Source organism: Lepus europaeus, chromosome X (assembly GCF_033115175.1).
Source record: "Lepus europaeus isolate LE1 chromosome X, mLepTim1.pri, whole genome shotgun sequence".
NCBI lineage: Eukaryota > Metazoa > Chordata > Mammalia > Lagomorpha > Leporidae > Lepus > Lepus europaeus.
This window is the reverse complement of record NC_084850.1, coordinates 11,200,022-11,206,892: the sequence shown is the minus strand read 5'-3', so window position 1 is coordinate 11,206,892 and position 6,871 is coordinate 11,200,022.

Sequence of the window (6,871 nt, the reverse complement as noted above, 5' to 3'; positions counted from 1 at the left end):
AGTATTATTTCAGTAACATCTTCATTATACATTATTCTTTATGTGTGATCTCTTCCCTTAAAATCTCCATATAAATTATCAGCATTGTCTGCACTTCACATCTGTCCATATAAACTTAATTTCTTAAAATTATTTAGTTTTTTCCGTTGTATGATGAATAAATTATACTCTTTAAGAAGGAGCACAGTTGGTCTGATTCTTATTACTTAAAATATCTTGACAAATATTTTATAGAATTGCAAATATTGTGGGGGATGAAGCCATGATACACAGATTTGTACGACCATATTTTCTGGTCTGTCAACATTTTGAAGATATCAGCATCTTGTCTGACACAAGTATTTCATGCTATTCTTCCTATGCATGGAGTACCCTCTTTGCCTGTTTTTACCTAAGGATACAAGGAAAATAAAGGCAGATTTTGTTTGTTTTATTTTTTAGATGACTTTTACTTAATAAATCAAATTTCATAGGTAGATCTTTAGGAATATAGTGGTTCTTACCCCCATACCTGCCCTCCCTCTCCCATTCTCATTGCACCTCCTATTCCCTGTCCCATCCCATTCTTCATTAAGATGCATTTTTTGCTTAAATCTGTGCTACACACAGAAACACAGAAACATGGCCATCAATATGAAAGAAGGTAAAGGAAGAAAACCTACTAGTAAAAGATCATGGGAAGCTCAAAGCATATACTAGAAAATATTTTTGGGAAAATGGCAGGGCAAAGTGACTACTTATCAATAGTCACATTGAATGTTAATGGCCTCAACTCTCCAGTTAAAAGGCACAGACTGGCTGAATGGATTAAGGAACAAAACCCATCTCTTTGCTGCCTACAAGAAACATATCTTTCCAACAAAGATGCATGCAGACTGAAAGTGAAAGGTTGGAAAAAGATATTCCATGCCAACAGAAACCAAAAAAAAGCAGGTGTAGCCATATTAACATCAGACAAAATAAACTTTAACACAAAAACTGTTAAGAGAGAGTATGCAAACACATGGAGACTGAACAACATGCACCTGAATGAACACTGGGTCATAGAAGAAATAAAATGATAAATCAAAAACTTTGTGGAAGTAAATGAGGATAACAATACAATATATGAAGACTTATGGGATACGGCAAAAGCAGTGGTGAGAGGAAAGTTTATATCAATAGGTGCCTACATCAAGAAATTGGAAAGGCACCAAATAAATGAGCTTTCAAGTCATCTCAAGGATCTAGAAAATCTGCAGCAAACCAGACCCAAATCCAGTAGGAGAAGAGAAATAATTAAAATCAGAGAAGAAATCAACAGGATTGAATAAAAAAAAATTACAAAAAATCAGCCAAACGAGGAGCTGGTTTTTTGAAAAAATGAATAAAATTGACACCCCATTGGACCAACTAACTAAAAAAAGAAGAGAAAAGACCCAAATCAATAAAATCAGAGATGAAAAAGGAAACGTAACAACAGACACCACAGAAATAAAAAGAATCATCAGAAATTACTACAAGGTCTTGTATGCCAGCAAACAAGGAAATCTATCAGAAATGGATAGGTTCCTGGACACATGCAACCTACCTAAATTGAACCAGGAAGACATAGAATACCTAAACAGACCCATAACTGACACAGAAATTGAAACAGTAATAAAGGCCCTCCCAACAAAGAAAAGCCCAGGGCCAGATGGATTCACTGCTGAGTTCTACCAGACATTTAGAGAAGAACTAACTCCAATTCTTCTCAAACTATTCAGAACAATTGAAAACTAGGGAATCCTCCCAAATTCTTTCTATGAAGCCAGCATCACCTTAATTCCTAAGCCGGAAAAAGATGCAACATTGAAAGAGAATTACAGACCAATATCCCTGATGAACATAGATGCAAAAATCCTCAAAATTCTGGCCAATGGAATACAACACATCAGAAAAATCGTCCACCCAGACCAAGTGGGATTTATCCCTGCTAGGCAGGGATGGTTCAATGGTCATGAAACAATCAACGTGATATACCACATTAACAGACTGCAGAAGAAAAACCATATGATTATCTCAATAGATGCAGAGAAAGCATTCAATAAAATTCAACACCCTTTCATGATGAAAACCCTAAGCAAAATGGGTATAGAAGGAATATTCCTCAATATAATTAAAGCAATTTATGAAAAATCCACGGCCAGCATCCTATTGAATGGGGGAAAGTTGGAAGCATTTCCACTGAGATGTGGTACCAGACAGGGATGCCCACTCTCACCACTGCTATTCAACATAGTTGAAAAAGAAGTTAAACGGATACAAATTGGGAAGGAAGAAGTCAAACTATCCCTCTTTGCAGACCACATGATTCTTATTTAGGGGATCCAAAGAACTCTACTAAGAGACTATTGGAACTCATAGAAGAGTTTGGCAAAATAGCAGGATACAAAATCAATACACAAAAATCAACAGCCTTTGTATACACAGGCAATGCCACAGCTGAGGAAGAACTTCAAAGATCAATCCCATTCACAACAGCTACAAAAACAATCAAATACCTTGGAATAAACTTATCCAAGGATGTTAAAGATCTCTACGATGAAAATTAAAAAACCTTAAAGAAAGAAATAGAAGAGGATACCAAAAAATGGAAAAATCTTCCATGCTCATGGATTGGAAGAATCAACATCATCAAAATGTCCATTCTCCCAAAAGGAATTTATAGATTCAATGCAATACCAATCAAAATACCAAAGGCATTCTTCTCAGATCTGGAAAAAATGATGCTGAAATTCATATGCAGACAGGGGAGACCTTGGATAGCTAAAGCAATCTTGTACAACAAAAACAAAACCAGAAGCATCACAATACCAGATTTCAGGACATACTACAGGGCAGTTGTAAACAAAACAGCATGGTACTGGTACAGAAACAGATGGATAGACCAATGGAACAGAATAGAAACACCAGAAACAAATCCAAACATCTACAGCCAACTTATATTTGATCAAGGATGTAAAACCAATTCCTGGAACAAGGACACTCTATTCAACAAATGGTGCTGGGAAAACTGGATTTCCACTTGCAGAATCATGAAGCAAGACCCCTACCTTTCACCTTACACACAAATCCACTCAACATGGATTAAAAACCTAAATCTATGACCCGACATCATGAAATTATTAGAGAACATTGGAGAAACCCTGCAAGATATAGGCACCGGCTAAGACTTCCTGAAAAAGAACCTGGAGGTGCAGGCAGTCAAAGCCCAAATTAACTATTGGGATTGCATCAAATTGAGAAGTTTCTGTACTTCAAAAGATACAGTCAGGAGTGTGAAGAGGCAACCGACAGAATGGGAAAAAATATTTGCCACGAGACTCTACAAAGAAATCAAGAAACTCCACAACAACAAAACAACCTACTTAAAAGATGGGCCAAGGACCTCAATAGACATTTTTCGAAAGAGGAAATCCAAATGGCCAACAGACACATGAAAAAATGTTCAAGATCACTAGCAATCAGGGAAATGCAAATCAAAACCACAATGAGGTTTCATCTCATCCCGGTTAGAATGGCTGACATTCAGAAATCTACCAACAATAGATGTTGGCAAGGCTGTGGGGGGAAAAAGGGACACTAACCCACTGTTGGTGGGAATGCAAACTGGTTAAGCACTATGGAAGTCAGTCTGGAGATTCCTCAGAAACCTGAATATGACCCTACCATACAACCCAGCCATCGCACTCCTTGGAATTTACCCGAAGGAAATTAAATTGGCAAACAAAAAAAGCGGTCTGCACCTTAATGTTTGTTGCTGCTCAATTCACAATAGCTAAGACCTGGAATCAACCTAAATGCCCATCAACAGTAGACTGGATAAAGAAATTATAGGATATGTACTCCACAGAATACTATACAGCAGTAAAAAACAATGAAATCCGGTCATTTGCAACAAGATGGAGGAATCTGGAAAACATCATGCTGAATGAAATAAGGCAGTCCCAAAGGGACAAATATTGTATGTTCCCCCTAATCAGTGACAACTAACCGAGCACCAAAAAGGAAACCTTTTGAAGTGAAATGGACACTATGAGAAACGGTGACTTGATCAGCACTTGCCCTGTTGTTGAGCAACTTAATACCTCATCCCTCTTAGTATTTTTTGGCTGTTCTACTTAATACTTTTGGTTTAATTCTGTAATTAATACACAGTTATTCTTAAGTGTTGTAACTTAACTGAAAACTGATCCCTGTTAAATATAAGAGTGGGAATAAGAGAGGGAAGAGATGTACAATTTTGGACATGATCAAGCTGACTTGCCCCAAATGGTGGAGTTAGAAACATACCAGGAGATTCCAATTCAATCCCATCAAGGTTGCATGTATCAATATGCCATCTCACTAGTCCATTTGATCAATTTCTGTTCACATTTGATCATAATGATAGGACTAAGAATCAAAGGGATCACATAAACAAGACTAGTGTCTGAAAATACTAACCGATAGAGCAAAAAAGGGAGAGAACAATCCAATATGGGAAGCGGGATGCACAGCAGACTCATAGAATGGCGGATGTCCTAAACAGCACTCTCGCCTCAGAATCAGCCCTTAAGGCATTCAGATCCAGCTGAAAAGCCCATGAGAGTATTTTAGGCATGGAAAGCCAAGACACTCTATCAAGAAAAAAATGACCTAAATGAAAGATCTCCACGAGTGAGATCCCAGTGGAAAGTACAGGTCATCAAAGAAGGAGGTACTTTTCTCTGAAGGGAGGAGAGAACTTCCACTTTGACTATGAACTTGTCTAAATATGATTAGAGTCAGTGAACTCAAAAGGCTTCCATAGCCTTGGCAACTCATGATGAGAGCCTAGGGTGGTTACTGGCGCCATAAACTAGAGTGTCAATTTGTTAAGTCAACAACAGGAGTCACTGTGCACTTGCTCCTCATGTAGGATCTCTGTCCTTAATGTGCTATACATTGTGATTTAACGCTATAACTAGTACTCAAACAGTATTTTTCACTTTGTGTTTCTATGTGGGTGCAAACTGTTGAAATCTTTACTTTATATATACCAAACTGATCTTCTGTATATAAAGAGAATTGAAAATGAATCTTGATGTGAATGGAAGGGGAGAGGGAGTGGGAAAGGGGAGGGTTGTGGGTGGTAGGGAAGCTATGCACAGGAAAGCCATTGTAATCCATAAGCTGTACTTTGGAAATCTATATGCATTAAATAAAAGTTTAAAAAATAAATAAATAAAAATATGCATTTTTAATTATTTTTATATACAGAAGATCAACTCTATACTAAGTAAAAATTTCAACAGTTTGTACCCACACAGATACACAAAGTGTAAAATACTGTTTGATTACTAGTTTTACTGTCAATTCACATGGTACAACATGTTAAGGACAGAGGTCCTACATGGGAATTAGGTTCACAGTGACTCCCCTTTTTTGGTTTAACAATTGACACTTTTATTTATGATGTCAGTAATCACCCGAGGCTCTAGTCATGAGCTGCCAAGGCTATGGAACCTGATAAAGGTAGATATTAAGAGATATCTATGTCCTACCATGATTTATTCATCTACCAACACCACATTCACCACCACCTGCATGAAATATTCTGACATGAATTTTTGTCTAAAAACAATGCATTTGCATGCTGAAATGATATAGGATAAATTTTGTTTATCAGTTCTTTTGCAATGGGATTATTAGCTCTGGATATAAAAGAACAGTTGGAAAAGGAATATTGCAGCTTCACAAATCAGGCAAGATACAAATGTGTTCAGCATGTTTAACAGGCAACTGTATGGAGCCAAGAACAGCTAGATGAAAACATATTACATCTGTGTTTACCTTGTTTAGCCAATTTACTCCAAATAAAAAGTATATTTTGCACATCAAAAATTTAATCTAATCTTACATTTGGGGTCTGTGTGTGCTGAATTCTTTGGCATTTAACTATATTTTTAATGAGATATAAGCTACTAAGTGTAAGATCTGTAAAGATTAGCAGTGTTAGAACTAAAATTGCTCAACATTTGTAGTGACTGTTAAAAATACATATCTGCCGGCGCCGCAGCTCACTAGGCTAATCCTCTGCCTGTGGCGCCAGCATCCCGGGCTCTAGTCCTGGTCAGGGTACCAGATTCTGTCCTGGTTGCTCTTCTTCCAGTCTAGCTCTCTGCTGTGGCCCGGAAAGGCAGTGGAGGATTGCCCAAATGCTTGGGCCCTGCACCTGCATGGGAGACCAGGAAGGAGCACCTGGCTCCTGGCTTTGGATCGGCGTAGCACCAGCTGTAGCAGCCATTTGGGGGGTGAACCAATGGAAGGAAGACCTTTCTCTCTGTCTCTCTCTCTCTCTCTCTAACTCTGCCTGTCCAAAGAAAAAAAATACATAACAACATTTTATTTACATTTTCTAAATTTACTTATTTATTTCAAAAGCAGAGGAAGAGAGAGAGATCTCACATCTCCTGATTAACTCTCAAAAGCCTTTAATAAAAGCCAGGACTGGGCCAGGCCAAAACCAGGAGGCAGGAAATCAATCAGATCTCCCACATGGGTGAAAGGGACACAAGTACTGGAGCCATCACCTACTGCCTCCCAAGGTGCATATTACAGGAAACTGGAATTGGGAGTAGAGCTGGGATTCCAATCTAGGCACTCAGGTATCTCAAGAAGTGTCCTAAGTGCTAGACAATATGCATATCCTTATATCAAGATATTAAAGTATTTGTTTAAAGTACTCTTTGGTTTAATAATTTTAGGTCTACAAATGAATTATAAGGAAATAACTTGAAAACTGCATAAGAGGATATAGTAATGCAAACATGTGATTTATTTTAATATTTATTGGTTTATTTACTTATTTTTAAAGTTTTAAGAGTGG